This window comes from Lepidochelys kempii, chromosome 3 (genome assembly GCF_965140265.1).
Source record: "Lepidochelys kempii isolate rLepKem1 chromosome 3, rLepKem1.hap2, whole genome shotgun sequence".
In the NCBI taxonomy this organism is placed as follows: domain Eukaryota; kingdom Metazoa; phylum Chordata; order Testudines; family Cheloniidae; genus Lepidochelys; species Lepidochelys kempii.
In genome coordinates, this window is record NC_133258.1 from 107,095,191 (window position 1) to 107,118,507 (window position 23,317).

A 23,317-nucleotide genomic window follows, 5' to 3' on the forward strand; every position below is an offset into this window, starting at 1 on the left:
TTACATTTGAGATCTGAGGAAAGCTGACCAGGTGATACTAAATGGGAGATTTCAAGGTTTTGAAATGTCTTTGTTAAGCATTGGAACAAACCAAAACCTTTCAAATGTTTTAATGGAAATGGAATTGTCAAAATGTCTGTTTTGTGATCAAAATGCGCTTTTAGATTTGGGAAGGATGTGTGTTCCATGCTGGACTGGGATGTGGAAAAACCAGCTTAAAGTCCCCGTTCTGCCTCATTCAAAGCAGAGTTTTCCATCTCCAATCAGTCTGAGCAAGGACTTTAAGCTGGCTCTCCCACATTCCAGGCCAGTCCCTAACTACCAGGCGACAGCATACAAGACAATCTACCCTCCTTCCCTGTCCCAAAACTTTGCCAATGAAAACTCTGTCAGTACTGTGTGTGTCCACAATAGGTCTGGCTTCAACAAAACAGCATATTTCACCAAAAATTAATTGAAATAAAAAAGTTCTGACGAGCTCTGGTTCTGAGTCTGCACTGCCATTCCCAGGAGTCTTGGGGTTCACAGACTTACTGGGAACTTGAACAGCTATTAAGTGGTAAGGTTTGAGCGCCGGGTCTCCTCCTCTACTCTAGTCTATAGAACTTCCTCATCACCATAGTAGCTGAGCACCTACCAGGGTGCATTAAGTGATGTGACTGACATCTGTGACAGTTCATCTCCTCTTTCCCAACTCAGAACAAACACACATGCCTCGTGTGTGTATTGCAACTCAGAACTCCGGGACAACGTTTGTGCTGTGGCAGACTTGTCAAATTAAAATTAAATGGGTTTGACTTGGTGCATATATTGTCTGTTATGGATTTAAAAGTTAGGAAACACTGTAAAAGACAAACACTAATGCTGCATAATCCTCTACTCTAATAATCAGCTCATAAGGAGAAAAAATGTGGCCAAAGGACAAGTCACAGCATGTTCTAGATCTCTTGCAAAAGGGATACAAAGAAAAGTGAGACACAAGTGGGAAACCTGCCAAAAAGGATGATTTTTGAACTTATTCTTTCTGAATCAATTTATTTTCCATTAAATCACCATAAAAAAATCAAATAGTGCTCAAAGTTTACATTTTAGGCCTTGGTATTCGCCATTTCAATAAGAATTTTACAAAATAATGGCTTAAAGCTCCTGATAAAACTGAACTCTGTAACCCAGCATTGACTTTGCTGCAGTGAATACCTAATAATTTAATAATTTAAAAAGAAAAGGAGGACTTGTGGCACACATGCTCAAATAAATGTGTTAGTCTCTATGGTGCCACAAAATACTCCTTTTCTTTTTGCGGATACAGACTAACACGGCTGCTACTCTGAAACCTAATAATTTATTGTTGACGTGGTGAGGGAGCAGGAAGGGAATTGGGGGCTGTGTTTTTAAATGATTATCACATATTTATATGGCTGTGCTGTTGTTCACAGTCCTGGTTTGGAGTACCAGTGGGGAGGGCAGAAAGAATGGAGAAGAAGTAGAGCGGGATACCAGTGAAAAGCTGTAGCCTAAGTCCCTCAGCAAACAGCAGCTGTGGAGAGAAACTGTTGCTGTGATGAATTTGCAGAGTTTAATATAGAGGGAACAAGTTGGATGCCAACACAATGAGTGTGAAATCCTGGCCAAAATGGCCTCCATTGAAAAACAGTCTTTGACTTCACTAGGCCTGTTGCTGATTTGGCACACCCCTTTACAGCAAGCATGGTGTTGTGAGTGAGCCCTTACTTGGGTGAGGGAAAAATCATCAACTATCAACAAGTCCAGCCAGACCATTAACTGCGAAAGAGCCCCACTTCTGGAGGGCCTCATTTATTGACAAAAAAGCCAAAACAAAGCATAAACAAAACTTTCAACCCTACATCTCAGCTGGCTGACAAGGCCATCTTAATTCATCTGTCCCCCACTGGAGTCCCATGCTCTCCTCTACCGAGGCTCTTTCCCCAGGGCTTTTCCCATGTCCAATCTCTGCCCCTGATATTGGAGTCGGGGTCCCAGGAGGTCTGAACACTGCAATTCTTCTCCAGGGACAGCAGGTGGTCCTTGCCAGGCTGGGATTCCAGCCAGTGTCTGGGAGACTCCCCTGGCTCAGATCAGCCATCTGTGAGGTTCCCCTCTCTAGAAGCACCTCTTACAGGCTTCCCATTCTGGTGAGTTCCCCAGAGATCTTGTCCTTGAGGTTCCTCTGTTCAGCCCTTTAACTCAAGCCTCTCTCGGGAGCTCCTCTCCACAGGAGCTTCCCCTCTCCCTCAAGAGTTCAAACTGACCTTAGGTGACCTTTATTAGATCCGGGTGCTCATTTACTAATCAGTCACTTGGGGGCAGGCAGTTGCCACTAGGTGGAGCCTTCACTAAGCTGTCATGGGTAGCCTGGGCCCTAACTCCCCATAAAGGGCAGCTGTCCTGTGGCAAAGCCCAAGATTTCATCTTAAGAGTGTCAGGTGTTTACCCCCACAGTCAGGTCCTAAATCAGAGGATTCATCTTTTCTGAGAAGATAGATTTGCCTGTTTTCTGACTTGGCTGGTTCATTGATTAAACATTTTGGATCAGATTCAACATATCCTCAGTCCTTTTGGGCCAAAACTTAGTGAGTTTCTCATTGTGAATCGATAGTAGTCTGCTTAAACTATGGCAAGTTAAGTACTCTGAAGAGGAAAAGCTCATGCTATCCATAGGCTGTCAGGTGAACTGTGCTTATCAATCAGCAGTTTTATTTAGCAGCAGAAAAAAAGGGGTAACAAACAAATATATATACTACAAGAGAGAAGAATTCTTGTAGTTTAATAAATGAACATAGTGTGTTAGTTAGCAGGTACAGTGTGGGTACATTGAATACTGTAGATCAGTAAACCAATGCAGTAGTTTAATAAATGAATAGATTCAGTACAGTTCAGGAAGCCGATATGGTTGTTAAGTAGCTGAATGGATACAGTAAATAGATACAGAAACATATCACCTTTCTGTTTTGAATCTGGAAAGAAGCAGAAATTCATATGAATTCTGCCAGCAGAAGCACCCCCTGATTCTTCTGACAACATAAGTTAGAGGTAAGCCAACCCCCTGTGCTGCTTTGCAATACAAACGGAATGGGAAAATTAATGGTAAATTACCACTAGAATGCATGGTATTGTGGGCAGTCTTAAAATCTGCTATTAGATGGAAGATCAAAGCATTTTACTTTCAGTAGATGTAACAGGAAGCTGTTATGAATGCTTGTCTAATGAACCATATCCAATAGTGCTGTTTTTGAAAATACTGTGCAGAAGAAACTGCTGCATACTTAAATCCAAAAGGGACTTTTTTTCTCTCAGACTTTTTCTGATCCCTTGAATCTGCCATGGACCAAACCTTGCTGATGTTATTCAAATAAAACTCATGCTGATGTAAAGAACAAAGATTTAATCCTAATTAGAAGGAGAATGTTCACTGAGATATTCACTGTATATATTTCAGGTACATTAGTGGAGGAGATCTCTGTTTGAAAGCAATCCACTCCCACTTCCACCTCCCCCCGTCCAATTCATCAAAACCATGGTGGGAAATGAATCTAGTTCTTCCCTGACATCCCCTTCAGCCAAGCATTTTCATTACACTGATATCAAATGATCTTCCAGTAATAGTGTGTTCCTGCTGTATGCAGTTCTTAAAACCTCCCTTCTATATGAGCAGAGAAAATATGGTTTGTAACTTGCAATTGTACTTTCATAAAAGCAGTTATGCAAATAATACAATAGCCTACCGAGTGGTTTGTACTGTACTCTTATGCTACCAACTGAAACTATATCAGACATTTGGGGGCGAGGGGTTCACCCCTAGCGGGAGGGTATTGTTAGTCAGTGTTTCTTCACTAAAGAAATATGATCAAAGTTCAGAGTTAATTTCTCTAAACAGTGGAATGGGTGAGGCTTGTTGTGCTGAAAGAGGCCCACATTTGCTCTTCTTGTACCAATTTCAGGTTCACTGCACTCTGACAGGCTCAAATCTGCATGAGAATATTGTCTTGGCTGCTTGCCGCAGAACATGACTGCTACATAGCTGTGGTATTAGCTGCCTTATGTAACCAGGGTATTGTTTTGCATTGGAAAATCCATCCCCCCTGCTGGGGAGTGGCTCCATGGCAGCCCATGAATATTACTCCACCACCTAAACTCCATCTGCAAATGACATCCTACGTCACTGAACTCTACGAACGTCTGCAGTCTTCAGGACATTCATCCGTCTACCTGTGGCAACTGCTTAAGACTGAATGTGAAGCTTGGCAAGTTAAGTTAAGCTGACTGCAAGTGGCCTCATACTTGAATTATCTACTGTCAAATATTCACTTCAGACATCACTTGAGTGAAACCGCAAATGGGAGGCTATTAAAGTTTCACATTTTTCCACTGAAATGCAGTAGATTAGAAAGGCTTTCAAAAGACCCTGATTGCTGAATGTGCCGATATGTAATGTGTCATCTTTTCATCTGTGATAATAAAACTTTGTCTCTAGTCAAGTAAATGCTCTGTTCTTGCAATCAAGACTGAAGTATTACAACTGCAGCCTGTTGAACTACTGGCAGAATTGAATTTAAAGAAAGACTGATTGATCTGGGGCTGAAATGGCAAAGTCTTCTGGATTTGTCGTAGCTATGACAGATTTCATGCGATTAATATAGAATCCTAGAATGTAGGGCTGGAAGAGACCTCAAGAGGTCATCTAGTGCATCCCCCTATTCTGATTAGAGTATTATGCATAGTATTATTTCAAAATGTTAGTATAGTCTGCTGGGCTGTTCTTCTGATTTGTGCCTCAAAGGGTACTTCTGTACTGCAAAAAAAAGAAAAAGAAAAGAAAAGACCAGTGGCAGCAATTCTCAGAGCCTGGGTTAACTGACTCAGGCTTGCAGGGCTTAAAAATAGCAGGGCAGCTGCTCAGGCTGAGAGCCCAGGCTCCAGGATCTCACTGCCAGCCCCAGTGTCTGCAGTGCTATTTTAGGCCATCAGTTGACCTGGGCTCTGAGACTCATTACCACTGGTCTTTTTTTGCTGTGTAGATGTACCCAAACATTGTTTCACCTCTCAGTCCTGTATGTAAGGTCTGTGAACATTGTTTGAACTATAATCTCTTCTGGTAAGTATGAAAACATACCACTGTATGTATGTAAGGTGAACTTGGGGGGAGGGGAGGCCACTTGCAAGCTATCAAGACCCCTAATATCTTTTCTACTATGTTTTACAGCAAAATATCTCTGCACTGTTAGGTCCTGTACTAATCCTATTTCTTTGGAGGCCTGAGAATGTGATATAACAAGAAGCTGAAAATTGAGCTGCAGCTCTCACAGTCCCAGGAGATGCCAATATCCTCCATGAAGTGAGGACCTCATAGTTTTTTAAGATTTGATGGTTAATTTGCTATTTTTTAACATTAAAACCCCTTGGAAAAGCCAATAACTCTCTCTCTCTCTCCCTCTGTTTTTGCCTTTAATAATCCTTGTATATGAACATATTCATATTATTTGCATTGCAATTTTTCTTCAAGCGATGAAGAGCATTTAGTTGAATGGAAGAAAGAAAAAAGAAAGAAAGAAAGAACGAAAATTTATAAAAATATCAAATTTCCTAAAAATAACTCAAATACCTCTATTTCTAGCACTCCATAATAAAACAATGTGAGGATTTGCCTGTAAGTAATGAATTTGTTACAGGAGTGACACTTTTCATTTAGAAAAGTAGTAAAATGCATTGCCTGCCTGTAGTGTGGAGGCTGAATATAACATAGTGATGAGGTCAATGCTGACACTTAAAATACTCTTCCCTTTTCCCCTCTCTCAGTGTGCAGAATTACACGTATGGGTGTTTGTTTTTCTCTCAGTGCTTGTATTCAGTACTTAGAGAGTACTGAGAACTGATTCTTTGCTGACCCCTGAGGCATATTTTTAAAATGGAGGGCCTCACTATTTACAAGGGAAAAGATAGTTGAAAAGAATGTACAAATATTTAGAAAATCATAGCTTTATAATGTCCTGGGTGCCATCCATTTAGTTTTCAATGTTACCATCTTAAATTAAATAGCTTTGTATTAAATTTCAGATATGCCTCCACCAGAACCTTTAACCCTAGATCTTGCCACATTTTGAGCATGAGAGGTCAGTTTTTAATTTCCATATCTACCTGCACCATTACATTACAAGCTATTACCATTTTGTTCTGGGATGGCAGCAAAACCAGAAGGGGCCTATTTTTTTGGTTATGCATCAAATAAGGATGAAATCTCAAAAGAACAGTCTTTCTCATGGGATATCCACCCAAAGATAGTGAAAATCTAATGACAATATCTGATTTTATGAGATTTCTGCCACTTTGATACAAAATCTCATGAAAACAGTTCATAAGATTTTTGGTACTGTCAAATCTGGATCTTGAAACATAGCTGTGATTCAGACTCTAATCAAAAACCTGAGATTAAACCTAATCCAGATGTGATTATGAATAAGGATACTTAGCCTACGAGTATAATACGACTATTTTTCTTCATTATACAGAAAGATGCTTAACAGTGAAAATTCACTCTACATTTTTTTTAGGTGAATCCACATAATTTTTAATACAAATGTAATAGCCATAAAGGAAAAAAAGAAATTATTTTTATTTCTCAAGTCATCAAGTCAAGTAATTTGTCTTATTCTAGTTATTGTTTGAGAGACAACAATGAGAGAATTCATCAAATCACATTTTGGACATACAGTACGAGACAATGTCAAACTTCTACATAACATTTCTAGTAAGGAGGAAGACTATCTGAGGAGTAGAAAGAAAAGAGAAAAATAGGAGGAGGAGGATACCAGCAGCCTGAGAATGACTTGGTCCATAGACTTTCCATAATACGGCCTGAAAAAAATATGTGGAGAATTGAAATAAGAGGGAAATTGGAAATATTGACAATATAAAGGAATAAGCTATCTGAAAGACATGTACACTGAAGATATATTTGTCACATTTAAATATATTATGAAGAAATATGAACTCAAGAGAGATTTTGGAAATACAGTGTAAAACCAGTAGTAAAAGATTCTTTACTGTTACATGAGTCATTCATTTTTAAGCTCATTAAAATACTTTTAGTGCAAGAAATAAGATTGTCTAAGAACTATAAATTCTTGAATGATCAGGAGAATTACCAATATAGCTCACAAATAATGTATGGGAAAGAGTTTTGGGGGAAGAATATGATGATACCAAATGGTGCCTTTTAATAGACACCAGGTATAAATCTTTATTCATGTGAGGTAAATTCAAACAGCTGTTCTTCAAAACAGTAGGTTGTACTGCATGTCCCAGTGTTTACAAAAAATGGGATTAAGGGATAGTTAAAATTGTATTTTGTCACATTTCCAACATAGTATGGAATTGCTTCCATATTTAAATATCTATGTCTATGTCTATATTGTTATTACTCTTGTTATTAGTGGACATAATGATCCTATATATTGCAAGGATAAGACAGTAGAAACCTGGATTAGAGCACTGGCAGGTAGTGGTGTATATGAATATTTGAAGGACTTGTGGTACCTTAGAGACTAACAAATTTATTTGAGCATAAGCTTTCGTGAGCTACAGCTCACTTGTAGCTCACGAAAGCTTATGCTCAAATAAATTTGTTAGTCTCTAAGGTGCCACAAGTCCTCCTTTTCTTTTTGCAGATACAGACTAACACGGCTGCTACTCTGAAACCTGTGAATATTTGAGATATAGATAATAAAATACACAATAATTTAGGGCCATATTCATAGATTTCAAGGCCAGTAGGGACTTTATGATTATCTAGTCGGATGTGTTGCTTAACATAGTCCAGAGAACATCAACTAATTTCTGACTCAAACCTGTGACTTCTATTTGAGTGATAGTATATCTTTTAGAAAGATATCCAGTGATGATTTAAGGCTTCAAGTGATAGAGAATCTACCAGGTCTGGACCCGAGGTAAGTTATGCCAATGGTTACTTACTCTTGCTGTTTAAAATTTGCACTGTTATGTGTACTCTTAATTTGTCTCATTGTGCTTTTTTCTGGTAGATTAAAGAGTCATCTTGTATCCGAAATTTCTTTCCCATATAGGTACTTGTAGACAATGATGAAGTCCTATCTTAACCTTCTCTTGGCTACATTTAATAGATTGAATCTTATATTTTAAGGCAGTTTTCCAGACCTTGCATTATTCTCATACTGCTTTTCTGAACCCTTTCAATTTTTGACATGTGGACACCAGAACTGGACAGAGTGTTCTCATAATGGTCTCACTAATGCCATATTCAGGGGTAATACCACTTCCCTACTCCTACTTGATATTCTTCTGCATCTACATTCAAGGATCAGGTTAGCCCTCTGAGTTAGAGCACTGCACTGAGGGCTCATTGTTAAGAGGTTATCTGCCATGATCTAGAAGTCCTTTCCAGTGTCACTGCATTCTACTGCACTTGTAATTTTGATGTATATTCTTTGTTCCTAGATATATGACCTTGCATTTGGCTGTATTCAAACATATGTTCACTTTACCAAGTGATTCAGCTTAGTCTATATAACTGACCTCTCCCCATCACTGTTTACTACTAACTCTTTGTTGAGTACTACATTATTCTGCAAGTAGTCCCATTGACTAATAGTGGAGTAAGTTACTACTCAGTGTGCATCTCCATATCTCTTTTCTCCTCCCTACCCACAAGGCTTGCTATCCTGTCAAAAATGTTGTTAGGTTGGTTTGGCATAATTTGTCTTGACAAATCAATGCTAACTGTTACTTATCACAATATTATCTTCTAGGTGTTAGCAAATTGATTGCTTAATTATTTGCACCATTATCTTTCAGGGTACTGAAGTTAAGCTGACTGGTCTGTAATTCCCTGGGTTGTCTTTATTTCCCTATTTATAGATTGGCACTATATTTGCCCTGTTCCAGTCATCTGGAATCTCTCCAGTCTTTCATGATTTTTCAAAGATAATCACGAATGGCTCAGTCACCTCCTTGAGTATTCTAGAATGTATTTCATCAGGTCCTGGTTACTTAAGGACATCTAACTTGTCTCAGTAATTTTGAATGTGTTCTTTCCCTATATAAGCCTCTGATCCTACCTCATTTTCACTGTCATTCACTATGTTAGATGTCCAGTTGCTACTAACCTTTATGGTGAAAAATGACACAAAAAAGTCATTTAGCACTTCTGACATTTCCACATTTTCTATTATTCTCCCCCCCCCATTGAGTAATGGGCCTATCCTGTCCTTTGTCTTCCTCTTGCTTCTAATATATTTGTAGAATGTTTTCTTGTTACCCTTTATGTCTCTAGCTAGCTTCATCTCATTGTATGCCTTGGCCTTTCTAATTCTGTCCCTACATACTTGTGTTATTTGTTTATATTCATCCTTTGTAATTTGATCTAGTTTCCACTTTCTGTAGGACTCTTTTTTGAGTTTCAGATAACTGAAGATCTTCTGGGTAAGCCAGGGTGGTCTCTTGCCATACTTCCTGTCTTTCATACGCAGTGGAATAGTTTGCTCTTGTGCCTTTAATAATGTCTCTTTGAAAAACTGCAAATGCTCTCAAACTGTTTTTCCTATAGACTTGTTTCCTATGGGATCTTACCTACCAACTCCCTGACTTTGATAAAGTCTGCCTTCTTGAAATCCATTATTTTTTTTGTGCTGTTTTCTCTCCTACCATTCTTTGGAATCATGAACTCTACCGTTTCATGATCACTTTCACCCAAGCTGCCTTCCACTTTCAAATTCTCAACTTGTTCCTCCCTACTTGTCAAAATCAAATCTAGAACAGCCTCTCCCCTAGTAGCTTTCTCCACTTTCTGAAATAAAAATAATGGTCTCCAATACATTCAAATAATAATGAAAGGAAAGAGAAATAAACATAAACCATATCGAGCTTTTGCCCTTGAATAGATGAAGGGAACAAGAGTCTCTATTCCCCTGGGGGAACACAGACCATAAAGGGAGCATGGACAAGGTTGAGCCATGGCTCCACTCCACTATGCACTAGCTATTTTCATTGGTGAGGATAAGGTAAGCTCCATCCAACAAAAATCTATACTGGTAGGGTACAACTTCTATGTGCCTCCAGCAAGCCTACCTGTGCTCTCTTTCAGGCAATGCAGCTCTAGAAGGCACAATCTAGCTCTCTATAGCTTGTTGTCCTATGTATTTAGGATTGAATAACATGTAATATGTAGTTAATTAGCATAATTTTGGACTGGATTTCAATGGAATTGCACTGATGTAAAACTGGAGTAAAACAGTGGAGAACCGAACCCGATATATATACTTTTTATGAAAATGAGGGTGCAAGACAGTAAAATGTTAGTAAGTAAAATAGTTACATGAAAAGAAAAGAGTCTTAAAAAATGAGAATTAAGGTTTGGTTCAAATAAGGATACAAATAATCATTTTTTTCCCTCTATGTTATCGCAATATCTTTGTCCTGGAAGTCTTGCAAGAATTGTCTTTCTTCCAGGATTGCCTACTTTTTTAAAACACTAGAAATATGGATTGAGTATCTTGTGAAATATGAGATGTACAATCATATGTTACAGTGAGATGTGCAATTTAAATCCAATTCACATTTTATTAAACAGCCGCCTGTAAATCTGAAAAATATGGAATAAAAAAAAAGGTTTTAAATTGAAAATGGGGAAAGCCACATCATGTTCCTTTCTAGGATCATTTGTGAGCTGCTTAAGCATTCACCTGCTTCTTATTCCACACCTGAAGTCCTAATTGCCTGTTTATGACAACAGTCATTTCCATAGCAACCATTTGGGTCATGATACAAATGGAATTTAATGACTTCAGGTGAGGGGAAACCAACAGAGCAGGTGAACTCTAAAAAGCAAATATACAGATTTTGTATAAATATCCCTAGTAATAGTAAAAAGTGGGAAGAAATAAATGTAGATTCTTCTGATATATAGAAGCAAAATCATCTCCTCCTAAAGTGTACTCCAAGAGGCATCCATGGGTCTTTAGTTAAAGAATTATGGAAAAAAATAAAATTCTGCTTCAGTTAATATATAAATAAAAACCTGAAACTTTAAGCTTATCAATTCCTGGATACAAAAACAATCTAACTACAGATAGTGGTAACTCCATAATGGCCAAGCCCTGACTTTCCCACTCCCATCTTGTAACAGGCAGAAGGACCCTTGTGGCTGCACTCTGAGGAGAGGAGGATGTAGGATTCAGCATCACCTGAGGGGCTCCATCTGCTGCAGTGTGGTATGTTGTTTTAGGGTGATTACTACATATGGAAACCAATACATACTGTAATAACGAGCACATGCACATTACCTACACACACACAGTCAGCGAGCTCTGAAGCTGCAGATATTATAACTCTAACAGCAGGTCATAGAACCCCTGACTACCTTGGGGGCCAATCAGTAATGATATATGAGATGAGTGACAGATGTATGCTTCTATCCTCAGTTCAAAAAAGTAAAGGTGGGAGGTGAGAATGGAACTGCTCTGTCAAACAACTCCTCTGTGACTGATGGATACAGCTATTAAGATACAGTTGCCCAAACACCCAGACAATGAAGTGGTAAAAAGTAGATATGATGAGAAAATAGCTTATTTTTGTTTAGGTTTTTTGCTAAGTTCAAATAAAACTTATTTAACAATGAATGTGGCTATATTTTTGCAATTTCCACATAGTTTCATCAATGAGAAAAGGAACACAGCTAACTTCACAAAGGAACATCTGTGAGGAGGATGTTCTGGAGCTGGGAACACCCCATTTTTGGTCTCAAAGCCAAGGACATAAGGATCTTTTACCAGTGGAGGGTGAGTTACAAAAGATGGAACTAGACACCAGTGATCAAAGTGTGAGTTGAGGAGAGGGGGTCATAAGAAGTCACAGACCTGGCAAAAAATAAAATTTTAAAATCAAGCTGGGTTGCTCACTTTAAGCACTGTGCTACCAAAGTTGCTACTCCCAGATTATGGGAGCACCCCCCCCCATACCCCCACACGCTTTTTTCAGACCACTTTAAACACTGCAGATGCCGATCTGGTGAACAGCCAAGAGGCCTCCCAAGAAATAGAGGTAGTGGAAGGTCTCATAGGTAACTCAACCCCATGCCCTTTCACCCATCCCTTGGGACACAGAATTCTTCCAGGAAGTTCAGATACCTGGAAAAAAGTGGAAAATTCAGATGATAAAATACGTACATATGGGTAGAGCCAAGAAGACAGTGCTATCGGTGACAGCCAAAGGCTTTGAAAAGTGTTCTTCCACAGGGCAGAAGGTCTTCACTTATGAACTTACTGTCCCACATCATAAGGAAATCCTTTTCACTTGGCTTTGCAAGTTAGATTGGTTCTCTTTTAGGCCATGTGAATCACAAGTTGAGCAGACTACTTCACCTTGCTGACAGTGGTAGTTTGCAATGGTCTTATATGAAAATGTTGAGAACATCAGCTAGAAGCAAGCATAGGACACTGAACAGCAACAAAGCCATATCTGAACCCAAAATCATTATAAAGGGTATTTCAGTTGAGCATAACTGACATAGCAATATCATCAGTGTAGGATCAATGGCTCATTCAGCTAAAGTCTACTAGCCTGAAATGGAAAATGCAGAACATCCAACACCAGCATTGGGCAGATACAATAATCCTCTTGGCAATGCTTCCCAATGGATCCTTGCATCTCCAACTGTAACACAAGAGGAATGACCAAGTATCTATTCTACAGCTGTCTCACTCTTTCACTGTGAGTAGCATAACTCAAATTTATTTGGATGTCTAGCAGTAATGCTCTGTGTGGCTTTTAATAGTTTTCGCTCTCTTTTCCTATGGCTCTCCATTTGTGACAGGGACTGGCTGCATCTCACAAAGGTCCAGGGTATGCTGGAAGTAGCTTATATTCCTGTATTTTTCAAACAGAGCTAAGTAAAGCCACTAAAATGTGGCCTGAATACAGGGTTCAATAACTGAATTATGGTCTCAGTTGCATTTTGGTTACAGAAACTGCCTTTGCTTTCTGAAGCACACAATATTTCGCGCTAAACTGCTTTCACCTTCATAGAGGTACTGACCTGCCATTGTTCTCTTTGTTTACCTCAGTTATGTTTGCTTGTTTTTCTGGGAAACGACTCTGTATTGCTGCTGTAAATTATCTTCTTTCCTGTATTGCTAACCCCCCCCCAGATATAAGTAAATAAAGCACATTGAATAATTTATCTGACAAATTTAGCTTCCCCGTGGAGCAGATAAAGATTCCTTTAAATGTATTTGTTATTTAAAGTATGTTTGAATGTGACTGTATACTTTATTAACTCTCTGGAAGGTGTTGGTATTTGGTATTCACAATTCAAACTGTGTTACTTGATTTGTGGTAGCCCAGGTAAGGCACACGGTACTGTTTCTGTTCCCTGTTTGGATGCCGTAAACACTGGAAGCCAACTGTTCATGTGTGCATAGTTAGAGCTAAATTCTCTGCTGGCACACCTCCATTGACGTACACGGAGTTGCACCACCAGAGAAGTAGACCTTTGAAATTTGGTTTCTTTCATGTTCATGCATATGATTTTAACATGTACTGTCCATGAATATTTGTGCCAATACAGATCAACTGAAAAGTGATCACGGTAGGGTTATGAGACTAGCCAAAGCAAATTTGGTTAACTACTCATGGACCAGTTTAAAAAAAAATCTCTGCTCATCAACACTCACCAATACTTATTATTATTATGATGACAGCAGCATTCAGAGGCCTCATCCAGTACTGGTGTCACATTTTGCTAGGTGCAGTACAAACACACGCAGACACAGACCCCGTCCAATATAGCAGTTGACTGGTGAGTCCTTGAGTCATCATCATTCATCTGTGCTTCTACCTCTCACTGTTTCTGATCAGAATATATTTGATTCAGGAACAAAAGGAGCTTTAAGGTAACCTTATCTTTTATCTGTAGTATTCTGGTATCCGTCCAAATGCTGCCCCCTCAGTAACTACCATTTCCAAAGCCTGAAGGATGTTGCTGTGAAATCTTTCTTGCTGACACAGTAGTTTTCTTTTCAGGGTCAGTACTTTGACATTAAGATAATCTTTGCTGCCTTGCATCTTCTCATCTGTTTGCCTTTCATAACAACCAAAGATGTTTAAAGGTAGTAGAAATTAACCCAATTTATAAAATTAGGACTTAGAATTTAAACATCCCAAAGTTCAGAGATATTCCGACATTACATTTTGGTTTGCCTCATTATAATAAAATGGATTGTAGATGGATGTTCAGATTCAGTAACATCATCTCCCATAAGCTTTGAATCCAGGACTTTGGTCAAGGCCTGTTCTCTGATCAGAAACATTTTTCAATTACTTTCCAAGAATGAAAAAAATAGGAACTTGAATGGTTTTGTGTTTGTTTGTTTTGGTTGTTTGCTTGGTTTGTTTTGGTTTTTTTTTTTTTTTAAAAAAACAGTTGTGCTAGGAGAATTTCACAATACTTAAAAGATGCTTTTGGCCAAAAAAGAATGGACCTAGTGTGGCAACACTATAATTGATTCTTTTTCTCTAACTTCCCCTAACTTATATATTGTTAGAGAAGTTGAATAACACATAGTGGAGGTATTTAGATTAAGCACTTTTGCCCTTAAAGGTAACCTTCTCTATGAACAATTGCGGACTACACAAGTTTCTCTATAGCTAGTAATGCTTTCAGAGGGCTCTTTATAAGTCAATGATTTTTATTTTAATAACAATACTTGTAACTTATATAGTCTGTTTTCATAATCAGAAGGTTTTACAAATATTAATCTTCAAAACAATCCTGTGGGGTGGGCAGGTCAATCATTATTCCCATGTCTAATGCAAGTTGAGGCAGAGTAGGAGAGTAAAATCCTCCAGCAAAACCTTTAATTTTAGTTGTCTCAATTTTGGGTGTCCATTTCAAGAGTGTCTATGGGGGTGACCCCATCAACTTCAGTTAGAATTCTGAGTGCTCAGTAACACTGAAAATCAGGTGTCTCCAGTTGCACATCCTAAAACAAACACACAAAATAAGTGGCCACTTCTGCAAATTTTGGTCTAAAGGCTCTGAATCTGATCCCTTTAGAGTCAATCGCAACATTCTTCTTGATTTCAGTAGTCCAGGGTTGAGCCATATAGTGTCTTTCCTCAGAAGGAGTCAGAAGTAAAACTCAGACTTTTCTAATTCGCAGTTCTGTGCTCAAACCACTTCACCATACCTTTCCCCCATGACAAAATGGGTTAGCTTTAACGTGTGTATATATATATATATATATATTAGTATACTTCAAAAATATATAATGCACACACGTGAGAGAAGGTACTATATTAGCATAGTATAATAGCATAGCACAAATTTATATGTGATGTGGCAGATAATAACTTCCTTCCCTCCCTTCCATTAAATAGTTTAATTTAAAAGAGGCATGCTTTCTTTTTGTAACCTACTTTGCAGATTGTTTAGGTTCTAGAATCTCTTCAGGGATAAGGAGGCTATTGGTTAACAAGAAAAGGTTCAAAAGTTACTAGGGATTTGGGGTACATAAGCTGAGACATCTGAGGAGCTTGATTTTCAGTAAATGAGTGCTCCTCACTTTCTGAAAACCAAGCTCCTTTCCTGGATACCTAAAAATAGAGGCCCCCCCCCGCCTCCACCCAATCACTAGTTACATTTGAAAATTTTGGCCACTGGTCTACTAAAATTGTATATATGACGGCGTTCATCTACATCTAATCTAATCCAGCTGTAGGTCCATAATTCATTTATATCACACTCATCACCATGGTGTCTGAATACTAGTAAAGGGATCTCTTTGACTCTTACAAATATAATGACTGTAGTACACACACACACATTTTTGCCCCCAGGGTTTTTATAGCTGTGTTGGTCCCGGGATATGAGAGAGACAAAGCAAGTAAGGTAATATCTTTTATGGGACCAACTTTTGTTGATAAAAGAGACAAGCTTTCAAGTGTCACAAAGTTCTTCTTTGGGTCTAGGAAGGGTAATCAAAGGACATATGCCACTTTGAGTTGGTATGTCCTGATCTGTGGAGCGCTTGCTTCTCTTAAGCTTGGTGAGGTGGGGAGGTTGTTTGAAGGCCAGACTAGGGGGTCCAGGAAAGATTTCTTTCAGCATATAGTCCCCATCAAGTATGGGATGCTATTTTTTGATTTTGCCCTGTGCGTGGTCTGTTTTGTTTGTTTGTTTGTTTGTTTTGTTTTGGGGTTTTTGTATTGAATCAAGTTCTCTTGTGGAATTAGAGTGGCCCATTCCATGATATGATCTACTTCTCTGATGAAATATCCTTGTTTGGTGAGTGTGGTTTAAGTTTCTTAAACCAGGATAAACTAACTCAAAACAACACCAGACCCTGCCAGAACAACAGATGCAAAACCTGCTGCCATATCTCCACTACTGTGATGATCAATACCCCCCACTTCACACCTTTCAAGATCTGTGGATCCTACACATACCTATCATAACATGTGATACATCAAATACATCAAATCCAATACATCAAATCCCCCCACAACTATGTGGATGAAACTAGACAATGACTACACTCTTGAATGATCTCACACAGAAAAATAATAAAAGACAAAAATGCCATATCACCTGTGGGCAAAAAATTTTCACAAAACAATCACTTATATCTGATCTCTCAGTCCTCCTCCTCAAACAACACCTGCACAACACATTCAAAAGACAAGCCTGGGAGCTTAAATTCATATCTCTGCTAGACACCAAAAATCATGGACTCAGTAGATACACTGGTTTTATGTCTCATTACAACAATCTGCAACCCACTAACTCTCCTTTGTTCTATGACTACGGAGGTGTTAATTGCCCACTACATTTTGAATAGTTTCTTGTAACATGTTGTTAACTCCTTGTGCTTAATAATCTGTTCCAACTTGTATTTTTAGCTGTGACACTCTGAGTACCTTTCCCAGACCTGGAGAAGAACCCTGTGGAGCTTGAAATAATGTATTTTTATAAGATGCAACCACAGTGTCAGGTTTTATGTTGCATTGCTTGATATACAATACTATTATAGAGGCAAGAAACATACATTTTCTGAGGCCTCCTCTTACTTCTATGGGGAACAATTCCTTTTTCAGCCTCAGGGCAAAAACTGTAAGGGTCTGACACCTGCAGGATGTCTCTGAGAAAATCTGAGTAGTTGAAAGCACTGACCTTGTTCAAACATTCAGATTTTCAAACTAAAGTACTTTAAGGCACAGAAGAATGACATGTAAAATGTCTGAATATAGATAGAAGGAAGGATAATTCAATGAGTTCCATTTTAGGAAGCAGACATATTGCATATATAATGTCTTTGTTTTTTTTCTAAAACACAGAGAATTTGTTTTCCATTTTCTTCCAAAAAATCATGAGTTTTCAAAACTTTCTCAGCAGGGGTTTTACATAGCAATACAATACGAAGATTTTTATTGTGGAAGCAAGAGTGCATGCAGTATGGTGTTTCTGGCCCTCCTCCTTCCCACCCCCCCAAGATTCTCCAGCAGCTTCATATGTCAACATGAATTGCAGCACACTTGAAGTTGTATAGTGTATGGCAACAGTCATGGAGCTGCTATGTATTAATCTATGAACACTGATCTATAATAATGGTATGAATATTGCACGTGACCTAGTCAGTTAGGTAAAGTTGCTGTCAACTACAGAGGGTTATTAGAATTTCCTATATGAAGTTATTTGATCTCACTTAATAGGGGACTGTGGAAGAGCAAACAGGACAGCCACACAACAGATCCAGATGAGGATAGCCCAACACACAATTGAAAGACAATGAGTCAAGCTGTTACCTTCAAGAATCATGTCTCTGGTCTCTACTAGGTTGCAAGCCTTATTTTCCCAGACTGGGAGGCTAGAGATCAATAGGGCTATAAAAAGTTAAGAAGTATCCTGATCCCTATGAAGGGTAGCTGGGGTAAGTCTCCAGGGGATGCCCAATGAGTTTTCTTAGTGAATTCTGACAGGCGGACAAAGAGAGGCTCAGTGGAAGCTATAAGAAGCTAGTTCTAATAGGGTCACCATGTGGAAGATGGTTAGACATTGGGGCTTGTCTACACTACAAAGTTAAGTCAACGTAACCATTGAGGGGTATGCACTACAATGCTCTTCCCTCTGCTGTAACTTGCTTGCTATGCCAACCTAATAAAATCACCTCAACAAGAGGCACAGGCTTAGGGCAATGTAGTCAGAGTGACTCAGTGTCAGTGTACACCTGCATTGACCTAAGTGGCCTCCAGAAGTGTCCCACAATGCTTACTGTGACCTCTCTGGTCACCATTTTGAACTCCGCTGCCCTGCAGTCACAGGTATATGCCCCTCCCATTTTAAAGCCCTGGGAAGTTCTGAAATTGCTCTTCCCATTTCCTCGGCGTGGAGGGCTAACATAGCTACTGCCCAGCTGACCATGCCGGCTTCATACAGCAAACACCCTCCTGTCTGGAGTACACCAGAGGTCGTGGATCTCTTGGGTCTGTGGGCACAGGAGGCTGTGAAGGCACAGCTCTGATCCAGCTGCAGGAACTTTGATATTTACGGCCAGATCGCTCAGGGCCTGGAGGAGAAGGGCTATGACAGGGACATGCAGCAGTGCCATGTAAATATAAAGGAGCTGAGGCAGGCATACCAGAAGGCAAGGAAGAAAAGAGACACTTTTGTGTGGCGTCGTAGACATGCTGCTTCTACAAGAAGCTGCACGCCATCCTCAGTGGCGACTCCACCTCCACCACCAAGAGCCCCCATGGATCCTTTGGAGGGAGGCCAGACTGGAGTCAGAGGCTGCCAGAGTGATCCCTGAGAACAAGGTGCTGGATGAGGAAGTGGAGGTGGAGGAAGATGGGGGATCAGGTGGCGTGGCAAGCCAGGAGCTCTTTTTGACTCCAGAGTAGTCTAGCCACTCCCAGAAGTCCAGCGCTGGTTAGCCTGATGCAGGGGAGGGAACCTCTGATAAGTACTTAGTTTGCTTCAATATTGCCGGAACACACTGCTTTTATAATCAGGCTAGAAGAGGAAGTGAAATAACCAATAGAGGGAAAGTTGCTATCTGCTTCTCATTCCCCTATACAGCTAGGCAGAGGGGGATGTCCCGTGAATCCTCCATAGAGATCTCTAGGAAACTTTTCTGGAGGTAATCTGCAATCTTCTGCCAAAGGTTTCTTGGGAGGCCTGGTTTCTTCCCCCATGGTAGGACACTTTGTCATGCCACTTGTCAGTTACTTCAGCAGGCACAATTGCAGCACACAGACTAGTAGCATACAGACCCAATCTGCAACCACACGCATGCAGGAGCTGCTCCCTTGCAGCATTGGTTACCCTCAGGAGTGAGATATCAACTACAGGCTTTGAAGATCTCCTCATACACAATGGTGGAGTAGCTCAACTACATAAGGAGAAGAAAGAAGTGGTCCTTCCTGGTCTGAATAGTTCATCATTGAGCTCCAGGTATCTGGCTGCTCAAAATCAGCAGACAGCTTTTCAGCTTCCACACTCCACCCCTGGGTAAACTAATTCCCCTTTGTTTCACAGCTATTTTGAAGCACACAGCTGGCAGCTATGACCATGAGGAGAGTGTCCTCACTGAGGTCTAACCTTCTGACCATTTAAGCAGCCAAAAGGAGATTCAGCAGTCATTCTGCACCTGCTGAATCTGTTGTTGAAGTGCTTCTAAGTCTTGGGAGCAAGGAGTAGGCTGGTGTTAGGATATAGATATTCAGGCCTATCTGTAAAGGCCTATACTCTAAGAATTTAGGTGTATTCTTATCACTTGGCTAGTGATAGAGGTATAAAAGAAAGAATCAAAATCACTGGCTGCTGGTGTAAGGGCCTTCTCTTACTGTGACAGTCTGAGGCCCTGTTCTTAGGCTAAGGCCTTTGGCTGAGCAGCAGAGGCAGCCATAAGCTGGGAAGCGAACGGTCACATCCTCACATTCCAAACTAGTCACACTGAAATAAGGTGCTATTCGGCTGTTAGGAATACAATCCTGTCCTGATAGTTCCTATCACCTCCAGAGAAAGGGAAGTGCCTAGAAAATGTAAAAGGAAACTTAGTTTGATAGCATCCTGTCTGGCAAGAACTCACTTATCAATAGCTGGGATGTGAAATCCTCACTTCTGTATTGTCTTGTCATTATAGTTCCCACTTTGCTGTTGTTTTCTGTATAATCTCTGTCTGGTTTTGTGATTGTTCCTGTCTGCTGTATAATTAATTTTGCTGGGTGTAAACTAATTAAGGTGGTGGGATATAATTGGTTACATAATCATGTTACAATATGTTAGGATTGGTTAGTTAAATTTCAGGAAAATGATTGGTTAAGGTATAGCTAAGCAGAACTCAAGTTTTACTATATAATCTGTAGTCAATGAGGAAGTGACTGGGTGTGGGTGGGGGTGGGCATGTGGGTGTGTGAGATGGGAACAGGGAATGGGGGTAAGAAAATTGGAATCATGTTTTGCTAAAGGGGGAGATGGGAACAGGGAATGGGGGTAAGAAAATTGGAATCATGTTTTGCTAAAGGGGGAAATGGGAACAGGGAATGGGGGTAAGAAAATTGGAATCATGTTTTGCTAAAGGGGGAAATGGGAACAGGGAATGGGAGTAAGGAAGTTGGAATCATGTTTGGCTAAGGGTAGGAATGGGAACAGGGACACAGGTGTAAGGCTCTGTGGTGTCAGAGCTGGGAAGGAGGATACTAAGGAAGGAAACTGGAATCAGGCCTGCTGGAAGTTCACCCCAATAAACATCGAATTGTTTGCACCTTTGGACTTCGGATATTGTTGCTCTCTGTTCATGTGAGAAGGACCAGGGAAGTAAGTGGGTGAAGGAATAAGCCCTCTAACAGCTGGGTCACCCAGGATCACTATTCGCATTACAACGTCCCCGATGGTAATCCTCTGGTCTGGGGAAAAAACGTCCCTGCTTGAAGCTTTCTGTACAGGCCAGTATTCCTAAAGATGAGTGCTTCATGCACCTTCCCTGACCAGTTCACAGTGATGTTGGTGAAACAACTCCGGTGATCCACCAGTGCTTGCAATACCATAGAAAAGTAATTCTTTCTGTTGCTCTACTCCATTGTAACGTGGTCTGGTGACAAAATAGGGATATCGTGCCATCTATCATCCCACCACAGTTCAGGAACCCCATTGCTGAAAAATCATCCACTATTTCACATAAATTGCTCAGAGTCACAGTCCTTTGTAGCAGGAGATTAGCATTGATCTAGTTGATTAGCATTAGCATTGTAGCATTGATTAATGGCTCAGCACACTTGCATCATCACAACTCCCATGGTGGATTTCCTGACTCCAAACTGATTTGCAACTGATCAGTAGCAGTCTGGCGTTGCCAGCTTCCACACAGCAATCTCCACTCGTTTCTGTACCATGAGTGCACCTCTCATCTTGGTGTCCTTGTGGGCACCAGAGGGCAGAGGTGAGCTCCACGCACAGTTCCAGGAAGATGGCTTTGAGCATCTGAAAGTTCTGCAGCCTCAGCTCATCATCCCCTACCTGCATAACAATGAGATCCCCACCACTCAGTACTTGTTTCTTGAGCCCAGAACCAACGGTCCATTGTGTGCAGCTGGTCCATGAATGCTAACAGCTATCTTGAATTGTTTCCTTCCATGGCACACAGCAAGGCAGGCACCTCCGCATTGTCATCAGACTCGCAGCTCATAAAATACTGCAGGATCATGCGAGTTGTGTTCATCATGCACACCACAATACTGGAGAGCAGTCCAGTATCCATGCTTTCTGTCCCAGATGGCCAGCGTGCAGGCTACAGGGGCTGTTGAAAAGTAGCCCGAAATGTACTAGGAAGCCCATGGAATAATGGGATGGAGAAAACTGCATCTTGATATGCTGAAATTGCCCCCATAAAGCATTGCAAACCCTTCCCAAAATACCCTGCAGCAGATGGTAGCGAGTTGCACAGTGGTATAGCTACCCACAGTGCACTGCTCTCTGTGTCAATGCAAGATCTGCTACTGTGTATGCACTCTGATGACATAGTGTGGACATGCAACAGCGGTCTAATTACAGCGGTGGCTGTATGTCAACTTAATTTTCTAGTGTAGACATGGCCTTGATAAATTTGACATGCTTAGAGTGTGTCTTATTGTTTTCAAGGTATCTTTTCTCTGAAATATTTTTGTTCTCAATGAATGATACTTTGATTTAAGGATATTGTTCAGTCACTGATGACTACTGTCATTGCCCTAGAGGAAAAAGAACTGCCTCTACCTGAGTTACGGTCAGTACCAGGGGACTGTAACTCAGGGCGCAGTCCGAGAGTGGAAGAATCACATTATTCTACCCTGAGCCCGGTGATCTCAAAATGTTTGAGACCTGGGAGGGGGATGCACTTGACATGACCAGGAAGTACGATAGGTGCACTTCACCTAGTAATTGTGACAGTATATAACAAAGAAAAAGCAATACCTTGGACTGTAGCTGATTCTTTACATGTAGAACGTTTACTAAAGCTCACAGATAGCCCAGACATTGCCTTACCTCAGCATGTTGCTGCACTAAAATCCCAAATGCTTTTGCTTTCTTTCAAATATTTCCCCTTGCCTCCCAGGGACTCTCAAATGAGCAGCACTGTTCTTGGAATGCCAGTACTTGCCATATTTTACAGGAAACATTGTTCCAGAATCAAAAGCAAATTCTCCCAAACTGTATATTCTTCCTAGAACATGTTTCTTGATTTGAGATGATGAAAAATAATTCACATTTCCATTTCTGCCAGTCTCTGGCAATCCCACTATGTGCAGGTGTTATTTTAGAGATTTATTAATCACTTACTCAATCTTCCTTCCTCACCTCTCCACCCCCCCAGAGGTCTGTTAGCTTTCAGAATAGGAGCAGAAATGTTGCCATACCCCCAAAACAGGTGTTTTCCAGGTTCAGCCACTTTTATCTAAAAACGTCCTAAATTCTTGGAGAAAAAGTTCCTACATCCTTATGTCTTATGAGGAAGGACACTTCTTGGGCGTCCAACTATTTGTGGTTTCAGGGGTCTGATTCAAATCCCACCCAGGTACACCACTCCTGTATGAAAAGAACAGCCCCTGGAAATTTAGCGCAAACAAGATCTTCATTTGCCTGGTCAGTTAAGTTGCATCAGGATGTACCCCACCCATTAAAATCCTGAAAAGTATGACCATAGGAAGTTAAGGGGGAAGTTTGCTTTATTTCTTGCCACTTACACTACATAAGGCATTCACTTCTATGTCCAACAGCTACTGAAAGGCTATATAGACA